Genomic DNA, 27,417 nt, shown 5'->3' with positions numbered 1-27,417 from the left:
ATCAAATACTGTTAAGCTTGAGCCTGGAGGTGACCAACAAACCTTTGGATCGAAGGGGGAGCCTTTGGGTCTCAGCATCCTGTAAGACTTTATTTACCTCTTTCTAAGCATCAAGAGTATCTGCAGAGTTCCGGGGTGAAGGTGCTGGCTAGTTTCCCTATGCAAGCCACCATTCACCTCTACAGTGACAAGTCAAATTCAGAGGAGGAGCACGAAGAAAAACCCAGCCCTCTGACCTTCAGTGCCAGGAGGCGGAAGACAGCCCAGGAGGAAAGGGCAGGGACCGGCTGACAAACCCAGGACAGCAACCCGGAGTCCGCGGTGGCCTTGGTGGTAAGGGTCTGCTCCCCAACCCTGACTCTCCAGACGATGCTGGGTGCCCTTCATCCCAATAAATCTGTCTCTCCTACACCAGACCCACCTCACATGTGCCCTGCGGGACAGCCCTTGGGGACAGCCTCACCAGGACACTTTGCCTTTCAACCGGGTATACAAGGACCTGACTTTCTCTTGCCAGCACCCCACTCTGGCAAGACTCAGCTTTTACTCATCCTACTGCTAGTGATTCTTTGTGCCTCATTTATACCTTTGAGAAAGGATTCTAGGACCAAGAGGTTTGTGTCCACATGGGGTATTATCAGGTGGGGCCAACTTTCAAAGCACGTTCAGCAATGTCACTGTGCTGATCAAAGGACAGATTAGTCCATATCGATTAATAACTCACCCATGCCTCTCACTTAACCTGAGACCCTTTATTTGGCTATTTCCACTTTTGTAAAAATGATTCAGATATTGTCCAAGGTTGATGTGGTGGCTTAGTGGCATTCTGAAAAAAAAATTTATTTATGAAAAACACACAAACACACTGAATAATTTCCATAAAAGTAACAAAAATAAAAAGACAAGGATTTGGGTGGAGGGACCATTCTGGATAAAAATGGTTTTTGATTCTTGTCTAAGGGCTGTGTGTATGAATAGAGAGACAAGCTTTAACTCTTAGTTGGGGACCGCTTTGGGCTTATTACTTGAATAGAATAACACTGTTTTCAATCAAGGTACCTAATGTAATACTATTTTCAGCTTTTTATATTTTGATGACCAAATGAGTGTATTCGTCAAGGTTTTTTACTTAACTATTTTACATTTGGTTGTCTTCCCAATTTCTACTTGAAATATTTTGAGAGACCAAAAAAACCCAAATACAGTAAAAATGAAAATGTTTGAAATATTGGGAGAATTCTCACAATGTGACACAGAGACAACAAAGTGAGCAATGCTGCTGGAAAAATGGCACTGAGAGATTTGCTTAATGCAGGGTTGCCACGAAGCTTCAATTTGTAAAAAATGCAATATCTGCAAAGTAAAATAAAGCAAAGTGCAATAAAATGAAGAGATGCCTGCAGAAATTTTACAAGACAAAAAATTTCTAGAGATCTGTTCAACAACTATGTAAATATACTTAACACTACTGACCTGTACCTTTAAAAATGGCTAAGATGGTAAATTTTATATTACATATTTTAATTTTTTTCTTAATTTTCAGGAATATACTGATTTGGAAAAAAAAGAAAAAGAGATGAAAAATGTTAAATGTGGATGGATTAGCATAAATCCATCACTACTCATGGAAATCCAAGCCAAAGCACATGCTCCACTGAGGTTGAATAGCCTTAGTATAGATGCAGTATAGCGAGCGGGTAAGTGAGGGCTTAAAAGCCAGACTGCCTGGGTTCCCATCCCAGCTCCACCGTCTCCTAGCTAAATGACTACAAGCAAGCTACTTACCTTCTCTGTGTCTCCATTTCTTTATCTGTAAGATGCAAATAATGCTAGCATCTTCCTCACAGGACTGTTATATGGTTTAAATGAGTTCATACAGATGTAGCACTTAAAAGAATGCCTGACACTTATTGACAACCAGTCAATAAACACTGGCTGATATTAACTGCAATGAAAGATGTGTCTCCTAAAACTAAAAGGTGTTAAGAATCATAGATTATACAAGTTACTTAACAAAAACTAATGGGAACTTTACCAAGACTATGGGTTACTAGCAGTAGGTCATAATTTCAGGTATTGTTAGAACTTTAGAATGGCAACTCCATCAAATTTAGATGATGTACAGTTAGGAAATCAGAATGATCCAAAGTACTCTAAAGATACAGCGGGTATAATTTTCAAGTCTTGGGGTATATAACTTTTCACACTGGCATGCATTATAAGGACCTGACAACACTAGCAAATAAAAGGTAAATTGGGCTATACACAAAGGTACTTGTAGTTATTTTAAATTGAAAATACAGATTGTTACAAAATGTACCTATGAATAGAACCAGGGAAAAAGGAAGGACAGATGAGGAAGGAAGGAAACGTAAGAAAACTAAATGCTCATCTTCCATAATAGGATTGCCCCTAAAAAGATTAAAAAGTCAGTACAGCCATGCTATGAAGAAATATGGAGTTTAATACCAGAATAAATGGTCGTAATTACCCATGGACAGCCAGAATAGGGAATCGTGGGGGAGAGGACAGAGAAAGCAAGACTTTTTTTTTTAATTATTATAAGCTTTGTGATATTATTTGACTTTTTTTAAAAAAATTAATTTATTTTATTTATTTATTTATTTATTTTTGCGGTACGCAGGCCTCTCACCGTTGTGGCCTCTCCCGTTGCGGAACACAGGCTCCAGACGCGCAGGCTCAGCGGCCATGGCTCACGGGCCCAGCTGCTCTGCGGCATGTGGGATCTTCCTGGACTGGGGCACGAACCCGCGTCCCCTGCATTGGCAGGTGGACCCTCAACCACTGCACCACCAGGGAAGCCCCTATATATTTTTATTATTGGCTGTGTTGGGTCTTCGTTGCTGCGCGCAGGTTTTCTCTAGTTGCAGTGAGCGGGGGCTACTCTTCGTTGTGGTGCATGGGCTTCTCATTGCGGTGGCTTCTCTTGTTGTGGAGTACGGGCTCTAGGCGTGCGGGCTGCAGTAGTTGCAGCACTTGGGCTCAGTAGTTGTGACTCACAAGCTCTAGAGCGCAGGCTCAGTAGTTGTGGCGCACAGGCTTAGTTGCTCCGTGGCATGTGGGATCTTCCCGGACCAGCGCTCCAACCTGTGTCCCCTGCATTGACAGGCGGATTCTTAACCACTGCGCCACGAGGGAAGCCCACTATTTGACTTCTTATACCATGTACAGTCCAGTCCTCCATATCTGCAGTTTCTGCATTCTCGGATTCAACCAACCGAAATCAAAAATATTCAAGGGAAAAAAAATCCAAAAAGTTCCAAAAAGAAAAATTTGGTTTTGCCACACGCCAGCAACTATTTACATAACATTTACATTGTATTGGGTATTATAAGTAATCTAGAGATGATTTAAAATATACAGGAGGAAATGTTTAGGTTATATGCAAATACTATGCCATTTTATATAAAGGGACTTGAGCATCTGCAGCTTTTGGTATCTGTGGGGGGTCTTGGAACCAATCCTCAGCAGATACTGAGGGAGGACTACACGTTTATACTTAGATTAAAAAGTACTTAGCCTATTTTATGCACTTTGAAACTACTAAAACACTGTTTTTTACCCTGACAAATGTCCAAAATGATTACACACACTGGTAGTAAGACTATGGAGAAAACAGGCTACCTCACATCTAAGTGAGAATGTCAATTTGTACAATACCTATGAAAAACAACTAGACAGCAGTTATCAAAATTTTAAATACAGGCACTTCCCTGGTGGCGCAGTGGTTGAGAATCCGCCTGCCAATGCAGGGGACACGGGTTTGATCCCTGGTCCGGGAAGATCCCACATGCCATGGAACAACTAAGCCTGTGTGCCACAACTGCTGAGCCTGCACTCTAGAGCCCACGAGCCACAACTACTGAGTCCTCGTAGCCACAACTACTGAAGCCCATGCTCCACAACAAGAGAAGCCACCACAATGAGAAGCCCGTGCGCCACAAAGAAGCGTAGACCCCACTCGCCACAACTAGAGAAAGCCCAGGCGTAGCAACGAAGACCCAACACAGCCAAAAATAAATAAATAAATTTATACCCCCCCCAAAATTTTTAATACATATACTATTTGACCCAGCAAAAGAATTTCTAGGAATTTACCCTACAAGCATATCTGCAGATGTGTTGAAAGGTATGTTCAAGGTTATCAAATCAAACAATATTTATTAGAGCAAAAGATTGGAAACAACTCCTGGCACTGAAGGTCAGAGGGCTGGGTTTTTCTTCGTGCTCCTCCTCTGAATCAATGGAACGCTAGTTTAATGAATTATGGTTTATTCATACAATGAGATACTATGCAAATGTTTTTGAGGAAACAGAACGTTCTCTTACGTATTGATATGATATATTGTTAAATGAATATGATGGGGAGAATATATTTATACTATCGTATATACATAAATATTGTATATCTGGAAGGATAAACAAGAAACTAGCAACAGTGATGATCCGTTGAGGAATGGAAACTGAAAAAATACGAAACTCGGGTAAGAAAGACTTTTCAATTGGCCTTTTTCTATTTTGGCACTGGAACCATACAAGCATCTTATCTATTCAAAAAAATTGTAATACTTTTTTTAAAAAAGATCCCTTCCTAGTAAATTAAACCAAAGCTGAAAACCCTCAGTTTAACCTAAATAACATTTGTTTCAACTTAGAAATCCAATCAACGGGTTCAAGAAATGTGTCAGTAAGAACCTACAAACACTAACTTCTAGACCTGCAGAATAACAACCAAAAACAAGAAAATGGGGAGTTCCAAATAAAAATATTTTTCCTGACTTTTAAAGGTTTGGGTTATGAGAAAGTAACCAAGAGTTCTTATTCCACAATATCATTTTTGCCAATAATTATTCTGATTAGCTTTATTAAGGAATATGAAAGAGAAGAAAAAAAAGAAAAAGGAGAGAGACCCAAAGTAATGCAATGATATATTCTAAAAAATAATTAGGAACAAAGGAGATGATTTCCTTAGGTCAAAAAGGTGAATGTGAGACATTTCCATAAGTCTGTTTTCTCAACAAAGTCTTTATTCATTGGCACTAACTTTCCAATCCATGTGTCATTCTAACCCCAAAACTCCCATAATAATAAGGTCTGATCACCACAAATTTTATTTTGGAAAATGGAATTTTCATTTAGAAAAACCAAAAAATTCCTTTTTTTAAAATATAAACCTTGAATTGGAACAACACAGAATTGGAAATTGGAATAAAATAGAATTTCTGGAAATTTAAAATACATTCTAGGTGGAAAATCAGAAACCATGTGATAGCACAACTCCTCTTACTACTATTAAAAGACACAGGACCCTCCAAATTGCTTAACATTAGTCATCAGTGGCAGCTGTAAGTGTGGGAGTAGAGGGGGCTCAAAAGGAGCAGAGCAGGAATACATACAAGTTTGTCTTTTCCTATTTCACTGCTAGCTGCGTGGTGAGTTGTCTGTACCCTCCTCCTCATGCGGGTGGCTGTAACCCAAGCCCAATCAAGCCAAATTATCCTCAGCTGTATAAATTCTTCAATAATGGTTTTAAACAATACTGATCATTTAATCCTCACCCCCTCCACACACATATAAACTCCATTCCTCCCATCTCCCCAAAGCACAGATGCACCAACAGCACAAAGGAATGGAGGCAGCTATTAGGCAAAAACAAAATAAGGCAATTAAGAGCTATATTCACTGATTCTAATCCATAAAGGGAAATTTCACGCAAATAGAAAAAGTGATTTCTAATACACCTTCTAACTTGAAAAAATTATTAACTGATCAATTAATAAGTATTTAAGATAAATTACTATGTGCCAATACTTGACACATACTAAAATATGGATAAACCTTGAGGACATTATGCTTAGTGAAATAAGCCCGTCACAAAAAAGACAAATACTATATGATTCTACCTATATGAGGTACTTAGAGTACTCAGATTCATAGAGACGAAGTTGCCAGGTGCTGTGGGGTAGGAGAATAAGGAATTATTGTTTAATGGTACAGAGTTTCAATTTGGGGAGATGAAAAAGTTCTGGAGATGAACGGTAGTGACAGTTATACAACAATGTGAATGTACTTAACATCACTGAACTGTACACTTTAAAATGGTTTAAATGGTCAATTTTATGTTACGTGTATTTTACCATGATTTTTAAAAATTTTAATGCAATAAGAAAAAAAAATATGAAAGAAAAAATTGACTGCTTGACCCAGCAAGAAACTCCTAAAAGAAGAAGGGAAAAAGAAAAAAAAGCACGAAAGCACAAATATCAATATTATCAATATCAGGAATTTTTTTTTAAAAGTATAGATCTTACAGACATTAAATACAAGACAAAAATAGAGACAACCTTATGTCAATACATTTGAAAACGTAGGTAACAAATTTCTTAAAAAACACGTTACCAAACACAGGCAAAAAATAGAAAATGTAAATAGTAACTATCTCTAAAAGTAACTGAGGTTATAATTTTAAATTCTCTCATAATGAAAAGGCTCTCATCTCTGATCTATTGATGATAGAGTATAAATTGGTATAACTTCTTTGGAATATAGGCATTATTTTGTAAACTAGAACATTTATCAATCCTATGACCCAGAGATTACATTCCTAAGTACCAAGAGAAATTCTTGCTCATGGCACACCAGAAAACATGTAGAATTCATAACAGTAAGAAATGGAAACAACCCAAATGTCATCAACAGGAAATGAATAAACTGTGATGAATCCACTAAATGAAGTATTATATGTCAGAGAAAAATGAGTCAACTATTACAACTGTACACAACAATATAGATAAATCTTAGCAACATAATGTAAAGCATTAAAAAAGAAAGAAATCAATTCCCAGATTGCATACACATATTCTTTAAAAAAAAAAACTAAATACAACTAACACTAGACAATATATTATTTAGACACACACATACACCTGATAAAACTATTTTTTGAAAAGGCAATGGAAAGAGTAAAAAAAAAAAAAAATTAGAGTATTTACCTTGAAAGGCGAGAGGAGAACATGTAGGACTGTCAATATTCAATATTAAACTTCTCAGGTTAAATGGTGGGTTCATGAATATTCTATATCATATTTTTTAAAACCAAACACACGACATAAACAAAATGATAAAAATACATGGTAAAGTTTTTTTTTAAAGGGCCATCGAGGGATGTGGAATAACTGATTCTCACACACTGCTAGTGGGAGTGTAAAAATCTATTTAGTAAAATCTACTAAGGCTGAACATAAGCATATCCTACAACCAGGTGTCCTACTCCTAAGTATATGCTCAACAAAATGCATGTATATGTGCACCAGAGACATGTACGAGAATGTTTATAGCAGCACTATTTTTAAGAGTCCAAAACTAGAAACAAATGTAGACATCTATCAATGACAGAATGGATAAATAAACTGTGGTATATTTACAGAACAGAATACTATATACCGCAATACAGAAAAAGAACAAGCTACTGACATAACATGGATCAATTTCAAAACCAATGCTAATAGACATATATACACTATCATATGTAAAATAGATAGCTAGTAGGAAGCAGCCGCATAGCATAGGGAGAGCAGCTCCATGCTTTGTGACCACCTAGAGGGGTAGGATTGGGAGGGTGGGAGGGAGACGCAAGAGGGAGGAGATATGGGGATATATGTATATGTATAGCTGATTCACTTTGTTATACAGCAGAAACGAACACACCACTGTAAAGCAATTATACTCCAATAAAGATGTTAAAAAAGAAACCAATGCTAAGAGAAAAATGTCAGATGCAAAAGAGTGTATGTTTTATGATTCCATTTATATGAAGTTCATACATAAGCCAAACTAATCGATAGTGATAGAGGTCACAATAGTAGTGGGAAAGAAACTGGGTCAGGGTACAGGAAGGCTTCTAGGATCCTGGTACTATTCTATTATCATGATCTGAGTATTTATTATACAGGTCTGTTCACTGTGAAAAAATCCATCCAGTTGTACCCTTAAGCATTTTGCATTTTACTTTATGTATATTACATAAAACTTTAACAAAAAAGAAAATAAAGACATCCTTTTGCCTCTTAACGGCACAGTTTAACTGATACTCTTCATTCCCTCTGCCAGGCACTGACCAATATCCCTGGCTGAACACTGGCAGCTAGCAGGTAACACTGACATTGGGGCATTCTGCTCCCCCTATACTATACTGAGTCTGATGTATTTGTTCTCAAACCTACTTAATTCCAGTTGTGTCCATAATTACAATTACATGATTGTAATGAAATACTAAATACATTAATGAACTACGAATGTAAGAAAAGTTGCTATTTCTTTGAGAACTAAGTTGAAGGCTCTGGAAGACTGAATATAAATCATTTGAAACACCATCCTCGGGACTTCCCTGGTGGCGCAGTGGATAAGACTCCGCGCTCACAATGCAGGGGGCCTGGGTTCGATCCCTGGTCAGGGAACTAGATCCCACATGCATGCTGCAACTAAGAGTTCACATGCCACAACTAAGGAGCCCACGTGCCGCAACTAAGACCCTGTGCAACCAAATATTAAAAAAAAAAAAAATCCTCAACTTAAGTGTGGGTGAGACACATAAATAACCTTGGGGAAAAATTAGAAATCTAGGAGGAGTCTATACTCATTGCTTCAAGTCTTTAAGAGTTCTCATTCCACTTAGAAAAACTGTAATTGGAAGTTGTAAGCAATGCATCATGGGCTGCAATTAATGCCAAATAGATGAAGAACTCTCATCAGCAGACTCATAACATAATATATCAAAAGGTTGGTGAAGGGCTTCCCTGGTGGCGCAGTGGTTGAGAGTTCGCCTGCCGATGCAGGGGACACGGGTTCGTGCCCCAGTCCGGGAAGATCCCACATGCCGCGGAGCGGCTGGGCCCATGAGCCATGGCCGCTGAGCCTGCGCGTCCAGAGCCTGTTGCTCCGCAGCGGGAGAGGCCACAGCGGTGAGAGGCCCGCGTACCGCAAAAAAAAAAAAAAAAAGGTTGGTGAACAAATGTACATTTATTTGTTTTAAGCAAAAATAAAATGCTTATGATATGTACATATCATTTTTATGTCTTGCTTTAACCAATTTTTTCAGTTAATAGTAAACTGTATAAGATTGGATGGTACTGAATAAGAAGACTTCTACTATAATCCAAGAAAGCTTGCTCTAATTACTTTTGGCAAACTAATACTATCTACTAGATAGATAAAGCTAAAACTTTAACTGTAGGGAATTCCCTGGAGGTCCAGTGGTTAGGACTCCGCACTTTCACTGCAGGGGGTATGGGTTCCATCCCTAGTTGGGGAACTAAGATGCCACCAGATGCGTGGCCAAAAAAAAAAAAAATTAACTGTAAACAAGTCTACTTATTAAAACGGCAAAAGAGAAATCAAATTCACCAAAGCTGAGATGCTATATTTAAAAGAATATGCCAGGACTTCCCTGGTGGTCCAGTGGTAAAGAATCCACCTACCAATGCAGGGGACGGGGGTTCGATCCCTGGTCCGGGAACTAAGATCCCACATGCCATGTGCCGCAAACTACAGAGCCCACGTGCTCTGGAGCCCATGCACCGCAACTAGAGAGAGAAAACCCACACGCCACAACTAGAGAGAAGCCCGCGCGCCGCAACAAAAGATCCCTCATGCCACAACTAAGACCCAACACAGCCAAAAATAAATTAAATAAATAAATAAATAAAATAAAAGAATACGCCTCTGGTGCCATATTAGCTATTATTGTTAACAAAATGGCAGCATAGTTACCCTATCTCAGCATAGTCTGGCTAATACAATAAAGGTCTCAGAAGACAGTTGCTGAAAGGACTACCTGGGGCTCAAGGACCAAGGTCTGAGTATCACTGAACTGGAAAAACAATGGTCTGAGTGCTCTTGATAGAAGAAAACAGAAAAGATATTTTGCTAATAAATTTGCCTTGAGAGTTAAACTTTCTCTAAAACACAGTAAGTAAACTTTCTTCCTGGAATCTGATACAAACCATGGGTTTCTGAAAAAAAATAATTCTTGTTATACATTAGCATCCAGTTAGACTGAATTCCGGCATAATGGTTTCTTACCAGAATTCTTTAAAAGCATTGATCGAAAGCATTAGAGAGCCCTCAGTGATAGTACTCTAAACCTTCTCATTTCATTCATTATTCAACTAATATTCACTGAATGCCTACTACATTCTAAGCCTTGTGTGAGTCTGACTGAGAGGGTGCTGTTTCAGATTCAGGGGAAAATTATGGTATATCAGAATGCAGGGGTTTAATGAGAGCACGTGATGGAAAAGTGGCAGCCAAACCCCTTACCTATTCAACTGAGCAGTCTGACAATAAAGCAGTGAACGAAATAGAGTATTAGCCAGAGTTCTAGCAAGGCCAAGCAAAAGGGATTTTCCCCTCAAGGGTTTACCCCTTAAAAAGGAATGCTTTTTGAAAGAGGAGAAGGAAGGAACCCTCCTCCACTGTTGGTGGGAATGTAAATTGGTACAACCATCATGGAGAACAGTATGGAGGCTCCTTTAAAAACTAAAAATTGAGCTGCCATATGATCCAGCAATCCCACTCCTGGGCATATACCCGGAGAAAACCATAATTTGAAAACATACATGCACCCCAATGTTCACTGCAGCACTATTTACAGTAGCCAGGACATGGAAGCAACCTAAATGTCCATCAACAGAGGAATGGATAAAGAAGATGTGGTACATATACACAACAGAACATTACTCAGCCATAAAAAAGAATGAAATAATGTCATTTGCAGCAACATGGATGGACCTAGAGACTGTCATACTGAGTGAAGTAAGTCAGACAGAGAAAAACAAATATCATATGATATCACTTATACCTATATGTGGAATCTAAAAAAAAGGTACAAATGAACTTATTTACAAAACAGAAATAGAGTCACAGATGCAGAAAACAAACTTATGGTTACCAGGGGGGAAGTGGGGGGAGATTGGGATTGACATATACCCACTACTATATATAATACAGATAACTAATAAGGACCTACTGTATAGCACAGGGAACTCTTCTCAATACTCTGTAATGACCTTTATGGGAAAATAATTTTAAAAAGAGTGGATGTATGTATATGTAAAAAAAAAAAAGAGGAGAAGGAAAAATCAAACATATTAGTACTACAAAGGAGGGCTTCCTTGGTGGCTCAGTGGATAAGAATCTGCCTGCCAATGCAGGGGACAATGGTTCGAGCCCTGGTCCGGGAAGATCCCACATGCCATAGAGCAACTAAGCTCATGTGCCACAACTGCTGAGCCTGCGCTCTAGAACCCATGAGCCACAACTACTGAGCCCAAGTGCCACAACTACTGAAGCCCACATGCCTAGCGCCCGTGCTCCACAACAAGAGAAGCCACCGCAATGAGAAGCCCATGCACCACGACGAAGAGTAGCCCTCGCTCACCGCAAATAGAGAAAGCCCACACGCAACAAAAAAGACCCAACGCAGTCAAAATAAATAAATAAAATTAAAAAAAAAAAATACTACAAAGAAGAGTAATACTTACAGAAGTAGAAAATAACCTAAAGGAGAGGTAATATCAAAGATAAAATTAACCTTACATTCAGATCCAATTACTCTTCCTTTGATGCCTAATATGTGCTAGGAAATGTACTAAGCAATTTCATACACATTATCTTATTTAATCCTCACAAAAACCTTGTGAGGTAAAAGAAACTTCTGAAACAAAAAACACAGAAAGATATACATCTCTGTATAGAGACAGAAGAGGGGAAGATGAGGAAGTTCATACCAAATGACTCCAATTATTTCAGTAATAGAAACAAGAGGTGAGAAAGCAGGGAAGCTTGAAGGCCTGACAAGAACAGAGAAGAAAACAAATACTTACTGCCTACCATGTGCTATTACATCATTTATATACAAATTTCATGTAATCCTGTTTAGTATTTATGACTCATTTAATTCAAGAACTTGAGACTGTGAGAATTCCCCAAGATCTAACAGCTGGTAAGTGGTAGGGTGGTGATTCAAACCCAGGTCTATAAGACTACAAATTCTATCTCTTTCTACGATACCACACTGCTGCTTCAAAATCAGGAAAGTGCAAGAGAATACATATGAGAGGAATAAAAAGGTCATGAAGCAGCAAAGGTCCAGTTAGAAGCAGACAGCATGAATTTGGAGTAGATAATGCCAACTTTGTGCCCTCTCCCCCTGGGTTTAACTGCCCAGGTAAAAAATATTTAACATTGGGAAGTTGCTAAAGGTGTAATAATATACACTTTTAAGAATTAAAATTGGGCAGGAGACTTCCACTTTCCTTCAAATTATTACTATTGTTCTTTAGTAACTGAATATCTACAAAATATTATGCACTTGGTAGTCTCATTGAACTTGCTACCTAACCATTTGGAGCTACAGTTTAAGTATCTGCCAATGGTCCAAAATTCAACACTAACCTGAGTAAGTGTTCTAATGTTGATCAAAATACCAGAAAATATCCATCTAAGAATAACTTCATTTTCTTTCATTTTGAAAACTGACTTTATTTACAAGGAATGAGAGTTAAGTCCCTAAGACTAACAGACATAGGATTGTTGTCAAAAACCAGAATGTAGACCCATTTATTTTGTTCTTTTATGAAAGACTGTGAGAGGCTTTGAAATGAACCAAGAAGATCACTTGGCATCTTCAGTGGAAAACTAGGCACTGTGTAATGTGCACCTTCCCTAGTTACCTGATTCTACAAGGTCTGCATTCTTCATGACATTTGAGCTGTTTTATAATTGTAAGTTATAGTTAAATGATAGCAATTCAAAGGATTCTTGTCCATACACTTACAAACAAATTCTGTCCAGTGAGAGAGGAATGATTTTCCCCATGTCCCTATGGAAAAAGACAGTTTTGCATAGATTTGTAAATTCATTTCAGCATACCTGATGCTATACACGTGCAGTACTTTGAATTCTCCTTTGAACTACTTTTAACACCTTACAGGTTCTCCCATTAATTAATGAGTTAAATAACATCTTTTACATGTGTTCATTTTACATTTATATGAAAATCATTATTCTGTCTAACTTTTTAACAATGAATTTTATACAACATGTAGTATATACCATGGAAGATGAAAACTTTTATGCAAAAGCTCAAGGGAAGGAATCATCCTTTTCCACTCATACACATATTTAAGGAAGGCCAGACAAAACTTAGGCCCTGTCTCTTCCCAGTTCTGAAATTTAAGACTCTAAAAAGCACAGTCATTGTTGATCATTCTTGAAAGAGCCCATAATTCACAAAAGAATTCTTTGAAAATTATATTTCCAGCTGCTTTTTTCCCCTAATGCATAGTGTAAACAAAGCACTGTCTCAAGAACAGTTCCATCATTTCAGAAACGCTTAGAATCTTTTGTTTGAACTACTTTTGTTAATTATAGTCACTTAAAAAAATAGATGGTTACTCAATATTCTGTAATAACCTATATGGGAAAAGAATATGAAAAAGAATGGATATATGTATATGTATAACTGAATCACTTTGCTGTACACCTGAAACTAACACAACATTGTAAATCAACTATACTCTAATATAAAATAAAAATTTAATTAAAAAAATAAATACATAAATAAAATTTACATTCAATTTTAAAAAAAAGATGGTACATCTTCATATTAAGCTAAAAATCTACATTTGACAAATGCTTTTTCTGCTCCAAAAGATTTTTTTGCCAGTCAACAACTGTACAATCATAAAAATATTAAATACATTTATTTGTTGTTTTCAAAATAATGGTTGTCTTCAATTGGCGTATGTCACATGAAAAATTAAATCTTTTTTAACTAACTTGATTCAAATATACATAAACAGCTTAAAGAAGCCAAAGCCATAAATCAATACACAAACCAAACATTAAATCAACAACATATTTTAAATTCATTAATGCAGCGGGAAGCTCAGATCTTCTGGCTTCCAAGTCCCAAATTTAAAACAGCTCTGAAACCAGTAGTCTCTATGGAAGCAGCTTTTATCCTCACTCAGGATCAAACTAATCCCCAGACACTCTGAGGAAAGAAAGAGTAAAATCAAGTTGCACCAAAAATCTTTACACTCAGCATTCATTGAGATCTTCCAAACCACTTTCACGGCTTGTAACATGCCAGAAAAATATTACTCTAGCAAGTAATTATTTTGTCCAAAAATGAACAGAGCAATTTAAATTGGAAATAATTTGCTGCCCATGCCATTCATAAATCCATGCTACTATAATTTTTTTTTTTTGCGGTACGCGGGCCTCTCACTGTTGTGGCCTCTCCCATTGCGGAGCACAGGCTCCGGACGCGCAGGCTCAGCGGCCATGGCCCACGGGCCCAGCCGCTCTGCGGCACGTGGGACCCTCCCGGACTGGGGCACGAACCCGTGTCCCCTGCATCGGCAGGCAGACTCCCAACCACTGCGCCACCAGGGAAGCCCTATAATTCTTAATATGAATGGATAATGCATGTAGCATATCATGCATTAAATATTCTAAAAGATAAGTTTTCATCCAGTTGAAATTAGTTAAGTAAATACCGGCCGATTAAAACGCATGAAAAGTTAACTCTTCCTTCTCCCTCCCCATCTCTACTCCCTCCAAACCAACAGGAACATTTCAGATGGTAATGTGTGTCAATTAGAAGTAAAGAAAATGCGGATAAAAAAAACAACTGGAAAAGGTACAAAATGCCAGGCCCCAAAAGAGATGTCACCACTTCCAAGTTGCAACTGAAGTTAAAGAACTATAGTGGGAAGTCTTCACCATTTTCAGTAATTCAAAATAAGGTACATATTGTCCTCCTCCTTGGGAATGTAACTCTTTCCAAAACTTTTCTGACTCTTCTCGAGGCTCTTAAACCTCGAGCATGTGTTGTAGGATTCTATTAAAGCTTTGTAAGAGTATTGTTCAAATAACAAGTAAAGAAAATAACCGAATCGTTTAAGATAAAAGTTAATAGGCTTTTCTCTCTACCCCCAATTCAACAATGTATAGATCTGGATACCAAGGGGAAAAAAAAGGTAGATGATTAAATACAGGCATTTCTTCTTCCCAGAGTAGGAAGAGCAATATGGCAGGCAGCTATTTCTTTAACAACTTCCTATTCACCAAGCCATCTTCTTTTTTCAGATCGTCAGAGAATTTGGGTAAATTTCTAATAATGGAAAAAAAAAAAGAAAAAAAAATTCTCATGATGTACAAATCCAGAGAGCAAGGGAAAAAAAGAAACACCGGAAGAAAAAGAAAACAGTAGGGACAACACAAAAATGCAGTATTCACATTGCCTGGTTGACCATAAACAATAAAGCAAAATGTATTCACTGCCACCTTCTTTTCATCTAGAGAGAAAGGAAAAAATAACACAATAGCCTCTACAAATATATATCATAAGATACCCCAACTTTTCCAAATATTTTACCTCCAGAGCCAGATCACTGTGCTAAGGTGAGCAAAGTCTCTTCAGATGGGGTCAGGCAGTAGAGTGCTTCTAAAGACCATTCCTTAATGCTATTCAAAGTTTCTTATAACCTGCTTTACCACCTGCTCTAGAGTCCCCAAATTTAAAATTACTTCTATCACTTACCCCCTTTTCAAAATGTCCCTAAAGGTATCTCTTAAGAAAGCTAGCTAAATTCAACTGAAAGTATAAATGACAAACAGGTACACATACTCTTTAACCCTTGGAAAAATGTTATTCATCGATTCAAACAAATCTCTGTGGCAGACTTTTTAATAGTTTGAGAGTTTTTCTTCTTTCTTTCTTTGTTCCTTTTATTTTCTCTTTTTGGGATGGAGGCACTGTTATACCTACTCTCACAAAGAAGAAAGAAGAGAAAGAGAAAAAAATGCCAAGTCCAAAGTTCCCATGTCCTATCTCTACTGAAGAAAAGATGTATTTGTTACTGTGAAGTCTCCTTCCGCAGCTCTTGACAAATCCATTCTTCAACACTAAATCATGGGAGGTGATCTCCTACTTCCACCATCCCCATGAACAGGAAAGAGAAACCCTGCCCTAACAAAGTGTGACACACTATATGCTAGCTTCCAAAATTTTTTGATAGGTGTATGTGTGGGGCATTTTGTGTTTTAAAACATCTTTGCAAATTCTTTGATTTTACTCCCATCAAAAAAACAGAGTCTGGGAATTCCCAGGCGGTCCAGTGGTTAGGACTCCATACTTCCACTGCTGAGGGACTGGTTTTGATCCCTGGTTGGGGAACTAAGATCCCGCAAGCCGCATGGCGCAGCCAAAAAAAAAAAATTAAGTAGGGTCCAATCCTCCTCCCCACAAAGAGAATGAAGCAGAAGTGACACTGAGCAACCTTGGAAATTAGGTCATAAAAGGTGATAAAACCTCTGCCTGGTGCCTTCCCAGTTCAGGCAAGTTTGCAGTCCTGAATTACCATATAAGATATCCAGCCACCCTATATCCCTGATTCTGGAGAAACCATGGGACAAGGCCTCAGAGGGTTAGAGACGTCCGAGGGGTGCCAGCTGTTTCAGTCTTCCGAGCTCTGCCACCAGACTTGTGAATGAGGAATCCTTGGAGATGACCCCATCTGCCTCTAACTGCGTAAGAGATTTCGGTGAGGAAGCCTTTTAGATGATTCCAGCCCCAGCTGTCATCTGATTGCATCCTCATGAGAAACCGTGAGAAAGAACTGCTAGCTGAGCCCAAACATCAGAATCATGAAAGATAAAAGGAGTGTTGTTTTACATCACTCAATTTTGGCATGGTGTGTTACAAAGCAAAAGCTAACCAAAACAGACTTTGGTATAGGGAGTAGGTTACTTCCATAACAAAAAGTTAAAATGTTAAGCTTTGGGACTGGATGGCAGGAGAAAGCAAGAAGGGCCTTGAAAGTGTTAGTGAAAGCCTGAAGGGTCTTAAGGACACTGGTAGGAAGCTGTCAACAAAGACTTAAAACAGGGATCACCAAACTACAATCTACTGGCAAAATTCAACCTGCTGCCTGTTTTTGTAAATAAAATTTTATCGGAACACAGTAACACCCATTTGCTTACATACTGTCTACGTCTATGGCTGCTTTCTCACTATGACAGCAGAGTTGAGTAGGTGTGCCAGAGATCATAAGGTCCAAAAAGCCTAAAATATTTATGATCTGGCCCTTGACAGAAAAAGGTTGCTAATCCTTGGCTTAAAAGAAAGTGAGGAGGGACTTCCCTGGTGGTGCAGTGGTTAAAAATCCGCCTGCCAATGCAGGGGACACGGGTTTGAGCCCTGGTCCAGGAAGCTGCCATATGCCGCGGAGCAACTAAGCCTGTGCGCCACAACTACTGAGCCTGCACTCTAGAGCCCACGAGCCACAACTACTGAGCCCACGCGCGTAGAGCCCATGCTCTGCAACAAGAGAAGCCACTGCAATAAGCCCATGCACTGCAACGAAGAGTAGCCCATGCTAGCCATAACTAGAGAAAGCCCACTCGCAGCAACAAAGACCCAAGGCAGCCAAACATAAATAAATTTAATAATCATTTAAAAAAACATTAAAAAAAAAGGAAGTGAGGAAAGCCTTATTGGAAGCTATAGAAAAGGAGAATCTTATTAGATAATGGTGGAAGGTTTAGCAAAGCTGTCACCTGCAGTAATGTGAAAAATAGAAAATATAACTAATGAACTGACGGATCTGGGTAGAGATTTCCAGGCAGAATGTCAAAAGTATCAACTGCTTTTTTTTTTAAGCTGTGTGCCACAAAGTACAGGTAGAGAGAGATAAGAAAAGAAGGAATTATATAATTTTCAAGCAGAATATAGAGGACATACAAAGGAGTCATGACTTGCTAGGTCCAAAAATAAATGTTTCTTATTCCCAGGCTCCCCATATAGCAAACGTTTCTCAAATTAAGAAATGCCCTCTGGGCAAAGGTCAAATCCAAGGCAGTATCAGGGAAACATGGCCTAAAGATTAAATTTTTGTTTAGGCCAAGGGTTGGCAAACTTTTCCCATAAAGGGCCAGATAAATATTTTAGGCTTTGAGGGCCATACACAGTCTCTGTTGAACATTCTTCTTTTATTTTTTAACAGCCCTTTAAAAATGTAAAAACAGGGGCTTCCCTGGTGGCGCAGTGATTGGGAATCTGCCTGCTAATGCAGGGGACACGGGTTCAAGCCCTGGTCCGGGAAGATCCCACATGCCGTGGAGCAACTAAGCCTGTGTGCCACAACTGCTGAGCCTGCGCTCTGGAGCCCACGAGCTGCAACTACTGAAGCCCTTGAGCCTGAAGCCTGTGCTCCGCTACAAGAGAAGCCACCGCAGGGGGAAGCCTGTGCGCCGCAGTGAAAAGTGGCCCCCGCTCGCCGCAACTGGAGAAAGCCCGCGCACAGCAGCGAAGACCCAACGCAGCCGAAAATAAATAAATAAAATAAATAAAAATTAAAAAAAATAAAAAATAAAATTTAATAACAGAGAATTTCCTGGTTGTCCAGTGGTTAGGGCTCCACACTTCCACTGCAGAGGGCATGGGTTCGATCCCTGGTCAGGGAATCAGATCCCGCGAGATGCGCGGCGTGGCTCAAAAAATAAATAAATAAAAACAAATCTTAGATCACTGGCCATAGTCTGCCTACCCCTAGTTAGGACTCCAAAGAGATTTTAAGGTGGAGTCTCACAGATGCTTTCAAACATAAGGCCTTCTGAGAATATTAAAGGTGTTGTCCCACAAAAGGCTTAAAGGAAGCTGACAGGGTTCAGGACATGCTACCCCAAAATATGACACCCTAGCATACTGAATATTTTAAGCTGAAGAATCTTGAGAAAAGATCAGAAAGAGGAAGGTCACTCTGTGGGGGTCTCCCCCCACCTTCTCCCCTGAAACAAGTCATAAAACCCTCATGTAAGAGGTACCCTCCCTATACCTGGAAGGAGGGAGCATCTGTGTCTCCAAAGACAAAGGGACAAGGAAAGGAATCCTAACAAACAGGCCTTGCTATATTTCCCCCAGTTTACTACACTTACTTCATACTCGTTGATCTATCATTTCTCCACACTGTCCACTCTTCATTAAACCTGGCATAAAAATACTCAGGTTCAAACATTTCTTTGAGTCTTCGTTTACATCTCCCATTTCACATAAAATTTACATCAGATAAATTTGTATACTTTTCTCCTCTTAATCAGTCTTTGCCAGTTTAATTTTCAAATCCAGCCAGGGACCCTAAGAGGGTCAAGGAAAACTTTTTTCTCCTCTACAAAACCTAAGGGAGAGAAGGGGTTATATCAATGTGTAAATGTGGCTTTTGTCTAATACAGTGAACCCTTCAGTAAGAGTCACAGAGAATTTTATGTGCAGAAACATTGTCATCTTGGACTAAAAAGGACAGAGACAGTACAAAATGAAAAAAAGGCTTTTGGGACCCCCACCCCACCCTGCCCGAAGCTCCGTGGGCAGGAAACAGGCTGGGAAAATTACTTACATGCAAACAGAGAATACATTTTATGGAAAAGGAATGATAATTCAAAGGGCAAAACCAAGAGCTGTAGAGGAATGGTTCCTAGGCAGTAGGGGCTGAACCCTAATCACACAACTAGCAATATGTTGGCTGGATTTCAGAACTGGTATGGACCGGTGACTATTGTGTTCCTTACATTTTTTCTTTATTTTTGAACAGGAGTGTCTAAAGTTGTTATCTTAGGCCCACCCATTATTGCATATTGGGTGGGCTGGGTATGGAGAAAGATAAGGTGATTCTTTAGTCCACAGGTCTTCAAAGTGAAGGCAAGGATACTCAAGGAGCTATACCCAAGGAACTAATATATCCAAATAGCCTTATCTGCACCTGGATCTGATTTAGATTACAAGATCCTGGATCTCTAGCCTGAGCCTGATGCTGTACTAGATAAAACTTTGGAGGCTTTGAGAAGGAGTGCTTGTGTTTTGCATGTGGAAGAAGATAAATACTGTAATTTGTAGCCAGAGAGAAGACTAAACTGGCTTTGAAATTTGAAATAAGTCTGCATATTCTTGACACTCCTCCCAGCAAGAGGTAGACTCTAATCCCCTTCCCTTTGACTGTGGATTGGCCTTAGTGACTTGCTTCTTTTTCTTTTTTTTCCTTATAAATTTATTTATTTAATTTATTTATTTTTGGCTGTGTTGGGTCTTCCACTGCTGCGTGCGGGCTTTCTTTAGTTGCAGCGAGCGGGGGCTACTCTTCGTTGCAGTGCGCGGGCTTCTCATTGCAGTGGCTTCTCACTATGGAGCACGGGCTCTAGGTGCGCGGGCTTCAGTAGCTGCGGCGCGCGGGCTTCAGTAGCCGCGGCGCGGGGGCTCAGTAGTTGTGGCTCACGGGCTCTAAAGCACAGGCTCAGTAGTTGTGGCGCATGGGCTGAGTTGCTCGGTGGCATGTGGGATCCTCCCAGACCGGGGATCAAACCCATGTCCCCTGCATTGGCAGGCGGATTCTCAACCACTGCACCACCAGGGAAGCCCCAGTGACTTGCTTCTAATGAATAAAATGCAGTGGAAATTGACACTGATTCTGAATTTAGGTCATAAAAGACAATATAGTTCCCGTCTGGCTCTCTTACTCGGAACAAGTACTTTTAGAGCCCTAAGCCTCCAGGTAAGAAGTCTGGCTACCATGAAGCCCCTATGCTGGAAAGACTATACAGAAATAGGGAGAGATATCAAGGATCCCCAACTATTCCAGCTTCTACCTATTTGGACTTCCCTGCTCAAGTGCCATGCTTGTGAGTCTGGTAGGAAGCCTCCGAAATAACCCCAGGCCCATCTAACTACCAGTACATAAGAGGACTCATGCAGGAATCACTTAGCTGAGCCCAGTCAACACCCAGAACCATAAGTTTTATGCCAAATTTGGAGTGGTTTTGTTCTTTAGCAATAGATAACTGCAACAACATGCCTGGAGACCCTAGCCTGAAATGTTAGGAGGTGAAACTTAGCCTGCCTTTCTATATTACCAACCAAATATTTATGCTGCCCCCAACTCCTTCTTCTTCCCACAGTAGAAATATTTGATTTGACCACGGTAAAAAATATTTTCATGGCTGATTTAAATGTATACAATTACAATGTGACAAGTACTATGTTTCAAACTGTATGTCAGTCTAACTTTACACGTTACTTGAAAGCACCTACATTTACACACACACACACACACACACACACAAATGGATTGCTGCTTCCTAGCATATTATTTCACTTATTTTACAAATGTTTTTTAATAATTAAGTAATTTGAGACTGGTAGTCATACTATACCTCCTCTGAAACATAACACTAATGTGTAGTGTTTTAAAAAGTGGTTATACCTGCAGCAGAACTAGAATAATCGTCACTAATATATAATAACCACAATTTCTAAGGTCTCTTCATTGCTAAATGCCATGATCTAAGTTCAGAGAAAATAAATCTTTTGCATTTGAAGATATACAATTCAATATGTTTTAGATCACTGGCAGGGAATTTAACGTTCTAGCTCTTAAAAGAAACAATGGAATATGATGTTCACAGATTATAAACATGGTTAAGCTCAACTTCTGTAGTGAAACTAAAACAGCTGAGCCAAGAACTAATTGGACCTCGCAGAATGGCAGAAGGGACTCTGGAATAGGAAGAGCAAAGAGGCCTGAGGTCAAGATAACTTACTCTGAAAATGTAACCACTTTCTCCATTGTATAAACACTTCCAACTAGACATTTTAAGGAAAAAAGCCTTAATCCTCTATGAAAACAAATAACTAAAACATCCTAAATTATTTAGCAGCAGTTTAATTCACCTTTTTTCACTCTTTCCTAGACTGTCACAGGTTTGATTTTTTTTTTTTTTTTAGCAAGCAAGCATTGAGAAGAAAAAATCAAATATAATCACTTTGAGAAGAACTTTTAAAGAATAAAATATATGTTCTGCTTCAGATACGATTCTTTGAACACTGAGTAATACGTATACCCCCAAGTATATACAAACCCAGCATATACATTACATATACCCAAGGTAACTAAAAGGAAAGAGAAGGTCACTGTGCAGAAGTCTATTTAACCCATAATATGGCTGATTTTAAATATCAGTCTGGGTTCTGGGTCCTGATAGCAGAAAGTCATCTAATACAAAGGGAGAAGAAAGATTCTCTCTTGCTCACAGGGCAGAAGTTTAGGTTCTATACAAATTGTGGAATAAGTAAAGGTCATTCTTCCACAGAGAGTCCACAACTACCTAATGCTTCCTTTCTCATTCAAAAGTCCCTCAATAAAACTGACTTCAGGTGTCAGAAAAACACTAAATGCATTCAACTAAGTCACATTGAAGAATGAATTTTTGAGAGCCCCTAGCCTTTCCATGAGATAAAAGACTGTAAACAGTATAATGCAATATAATGGGAAAAATTCTGGTTTCCCCAAAAAATTTCCTTTAAGCTCTACATCAAAGAGATGGGGCCATTATATTTACCACTGGATCCCTCAGCACCTAGTACAGGGATAAGCACATTAGTAAGCACTCGAAACTCTGCATAAATGAATATTTTGCTTTTATTCCCCATATAAGAAATATGCATTCTAGTTCCATTCTATCAGTAATGAGCTACATAACCTTTGGCAAGGTCCTGGATCTCTCAAGCTTTAGTTTCCATCACATAGCATAAAATGAGGTGAGGTGCGGACTGGGGATGAGGAATAGATAATAAGTCTCATGAGGCCAGTGACTGTCTTATTCACCTCTGTATCTGTGCCTAACGAAGTGGCTAGGGCACATTCAAATATTTACTGGACAAAGTTTCTTCCAGCTCTAGGACTTCCCTGGTGGTCCAGTGGTTAAGAATCCGCCTTCCAATGCAGGGGACGTGGGTTCAATCCCTGGTCAGGGAACTAGGATCCCACATGCCGCAGGGAAACCAAGGCCATGCGCTGCAACTACTGAGCCTGCGGGCTCTAGAGCCCACGCGCCACAACTAGAGAGAAGCTCGCGTGCCACAACTAAGACCTGACACAGCCAAATAAATAAATAAATAATTTTTTAAAAAGGTTCTTCCAGCCCTGACCCTATAATTCTTCATCGTTTTTAACTTAGCTTTTTCAGCATACAGTATTATAGTCCACTAAGCAGGAGATTTAAGACTCCTCCTCTACACTGAGATCAGTTCCAGTAAAGGCCTTTTAAAACAAAACACTTCTAAAATCTTCTCCACCTCTCCACACAGGTTCTTTGTGTGACTGATATTATTTATCCACTGGATGCAGCTTTTAGAAAGATAAGATTTGGACAAAGACAGGATGCCAGAAGCAATACAATTTTCCAGATTCTTCTGAATTGGTTTTATTCCAGTTTGATTTTATTATGCTACTTAAAACACTATTAGAAGTACCTGGAATAATTAGGTTAATCCATTTGCAATCCAAAAATGTATTCCAAAGTCAAATATCATTATTATTATCTATTCCATATGCCCATCCTTTAGCATAAATGACTGAGAGCTATATCCATTTATTTAAGCTCATGTTTTTCACAGCATGCAACCAACACTACCACCTACTCATTATTTAGAGTCCTTTCTGTAGCACTATTATAAAAGGTTACATTTAAGAGGACCTTGGGGAAATCCCTGGAGGTCCAGTGGTTAGGACTCCCAGCTTTCACTGCCGAGGGCCCAGGTCCAATCCCTGGTCGAGGAAATAAGATCCCACAAGCCGAGTGGCGTGGCAAAAAAAATTAAAACTTTAAAAATAAAGGACCTTGTGCCTCTGGAACACTATCACTCCAAATTAGGTGCAGCCTTCAAAAAGTCGGCACATCTCTGCTATCAGGTAGTAATGAGCATAATAAATTCAAGGACTTCAGCTAGAACAAATTATTGATTGACATATTCCCCAATTATTAAAGTCTAATAACAACTTTTGAAATATTAATCTATATCCTCAGTAGCAATGTACAGTCTGTACCCTGACAATGAGCACTTACATTATGTCCATTCAATCACCCACTAGGTACCAGGCACTGTTCTAGCCCAGGGGTCAGCAATCTTTTTCTGTAAAGGGCCAGACAGCAAATATTTTAGGCTTTACAGGCCTTACAGTCTCTGTTGCAACACTCAACTCCACTGTTGTAGTGTGAAAGCAGCCACAGACAATACTGTAATGAATGTGCATGGCTATGTTCTGATTAAACTTTACTTACAAAAACAGGCAGCAGGCCATTTTTAGCTTGCCAGCCCCTGTTCTATGCCTATGGGGAGACAGCAGTGAAACAAATTTTTTTAAGTAAAGTTAAAATTTTTTAATTAATTAATTAATTAAAATACACCTGCACACACACAGCCTGTCAGATGCTAATAAGTGCTATGGAGAAAAGTAAAGCAGGATCAAGGCGGTAAGGACACTCAGGACTTCACTGATAAGATGACATCTGAGCCCAACACCTAAAGAAAGAGGAAAAGCCATGCTACCTCCATAGAAAAAGCATTTCAAGAAGAGGTAATGGCAAGTATAAAGGCTCTGAAGAAGAAACAACCTAGCATCTTAAAAAAAACAGCAAGGATGTCCCTGTGGCTACAGGGACGTGAGCAGAGGAAAGAGTCATAGGAAATTAGGCCAGAAGAGGCAAACTGAGGCCAGGTTCTTTACAATCTTTTAAGGCCACTGTCAGAACTTTGTTTTTTACTCTGAGATGGAAAGCCCCTAGAAGGCTTTGAGCAAAGGAGTGACAACCCGACTTGACTTACTTTTTAGGGGATTGTTCTGGATGTCTGCTGAGAACAGACTGTACAGAGATAAGGGCAGAAGTAGAGAAATCAGTCAGAAGGCTAATGCAATAATCCAGGAAAGAGAGAACAGCAGTTTGAATTTTGGTGGTAGCAGTAGAAACGGTGATCAGCTTCAGCATGTATCCTAAAGGTAAAACTAGATTAGATGTGAAATGTTACAGACAGAAAAGCATCAACTAGGTTTAAGGCTCGAGTAACCAGGAGAATCTCTATTTCCTGTTATGGGGACGACTGTGGGAAAAATCTTGGGGGAAGCACATTAAGTTCGAGATGTATAACAGACACCACATAGAGATGTTAGGTGGGCAATGAGATATACAAATTTGGAGTTAATATACTTTTACATTATGATTATTCCCAGTACGTTTGATCTCTCCAACTGGGTTATAAAATCCTTAAGAATAAAACCCCTGGACTTCCCTGGTGGCGCAGTGGTTAAGAATCTGCCTACCAATTCAGCGGAAACAGGTTCAATCCTTGGTCCAGGAAGATCCCACGTGCTGCAGAGCAACTAAGCCCGTGAGCCACAACTACTGAGCCTGCCCACAAGCCACAATACTGAAGCCTGTGCGCCCGCGCTCCGCAACAAGAGAAGACACTGCAATGAGAAGCCCATGCACCGCAACAAAGAGTAGCCCTGCTCGCCGTAACTAGTGAAAGCCTGAGTGCAGCAACAAGGACCCAGTGCAGCCATAAATAAATAAACAAATTTTTTTAAAAAGTGAAACCTCGTTTTCACTTTACTCACAGGTATTATCCCCAAGACTATTTACTTACTTTATACACAGTTTTAATAAGATTAGATTTCTAGTTTCTGAATTCATAAATGACAGAAGCAGCAAATTTAAAATGGTGGTGCCAGGGGGTGGAAGACAGCAGCTAAAACTGACAGCTGACAAAGGAATACATAGAAATTATAAAATGCTGACAAAAACTAGAAATATCCAGCATTCCAAGATTACAGTCGTCCCTCAGTATCCACTCAGGGGATTGGTTCCAGGACCCCTGCAGATACCAAAATCCTTGGATACTCAAGTCCCTTATGTAAATCATCACAGTATTTGCATATAACCTATGCACATCCTCCTGGATATTTTAAATCTTCTCTAGATTATTTTTATATCTAATACAATGAAAATGCTATGTAAATTAATTGTAAACAGAGTGTAAATGCTATGTAAACAGTTGCCAGCCCGTGGCAAATTCAAGTTACGCTTTTGGGAACTTTCTGGAATTTTTTTTTAAAATATTTTCAACCTACAGTTGGTTGAATCCATCCATGCAGAACCCACAGATACGGAAGGCCGCGTACATTTACTGTAAGAACAAACAGCTGTACATATATGTCATTAAGTCAGCAATTCCTGAAAGTGTTTGTTATAGCACAAAATACTTCTAATTATCTTTAGCGACGTTTAATGTTTTTAACGTTTTAAATGACATATTTTTTAAATATTGCTAATAAAAATGGAAGAAATGGTATTTAAAAGAGTAAACATAATTTATTTGAAAATTTTATGTATGTGTTATTCTCACAGGATTTGTTAGGGAGCAGATAAAATTATACACGTGAAAGTCATTTAATAAACATTACTTGGGACTCGCCCTGTGCTAGAAATGGTAGATATAAGAAAAAGCAAGCCATTGTTCAAGCTCAAGTCTCTTCTTGAGAGATAAAAACATAAACAACTAATTATAATACAATGTGATCAGTGGAATGAAAACAGACTTGGGACTAAGACATCTGGGTTTGAATTTTGCCACCATTCTTGGCTTACGGTTTGAGCTGCTAACTACGTATGCTTAGCTTGCCGACCATTCAAAAACAGGCAGCAGGCCAGGCCTATGAGCAGCAGTTTGCCAACCTCTGTTGTACAGGAATATTGGGGATAAAGACAGTGACCAGAATAGCTTATTCTGTGCCCTGTTCCCCTGGCTAAGATAAGGTTTGGGAGTTGCAGAGGCAAACATGTAACTGGACATGTAACTTTCCTCCCTATTCTCTTTGCCTGGCTAATTCCCACTCATCTTTCAGGTCTCTGATCAGATGTCACTAACTCAAGAACGTGCACTCTTCCCCTCCTTACCCCTGAGACTGATCCAGTGCTTTTTCTACAGGCTTCCAAAAAGCCCTCACTACTTCTATCAGAGCCTTCACATTAAACTGTAATCTCTGTTTAACTGTCTTTCCTGCTAGACTGTAAATCCAGGTAAGGAGGAACCTGTCTACTTGTTTCACATGATCTCCCAAGCATCTAATTCAGTGCCTGGCACATAGTAGATGCTAGGAAATGTCCACTGAAATGAGTGAATCCAGCAATAGTTGAGTCTCCCATCCAGCAACAGCTCTTTCAGGAACCTGTCAGGACACAGATCCTTGGGTACTGACAGGATCTGTTCTCTCCTTCCAAACAGTACTTTCCTCTCCCCTCCCAGGACACAGGTCAAACTCTTTCCCTCTTCTAACTCCTCTGTTTCCTTGGCCCGATTGAAGGAATTGAAAGCTAATTCTGCCTGAAACCTCTTCCCTCCCTTCCCTTTCCAACTCTAAAGCTACACCTCCCCACTTCCTTACTGTAATCGTGCTGTCATTTCCCCAGCAAGCTAGTAACAGTGTCATTTCCCAGTTTCCA

At 39.3% G+C, this 27,417-nt stretch overlaps 1 protein-coding gene across 2 annotated transcripts in view; it reads right to left on the bottom strand.

Moving 5' to 3' along the window:
- Positions 1 to 27,417, bottom strand: part of SPATS2 (spermatogenesis associated serine rich 2) — a 136,024-nt gene that overhangs the window by 84,955 nt on the left and 23,652 nt on the right. The window lies entirely within an intron of this gene.

Source organism: Orcinus orca, chromosome 11 (assembly GCF_937001465.1).
Source record: "Orcinus orca chromosome 11, mOrcOrc1.1, whole genome shotgun sequence".
NCBI lineage: Eukaryota > Metazoa > Chordata > Mammalia > Artiodactyla > Delphinidae > Orcinus > Orcinus orca.
This window is presented reverse-complemented; position numbering and strand designations above follow the sequence as displayed.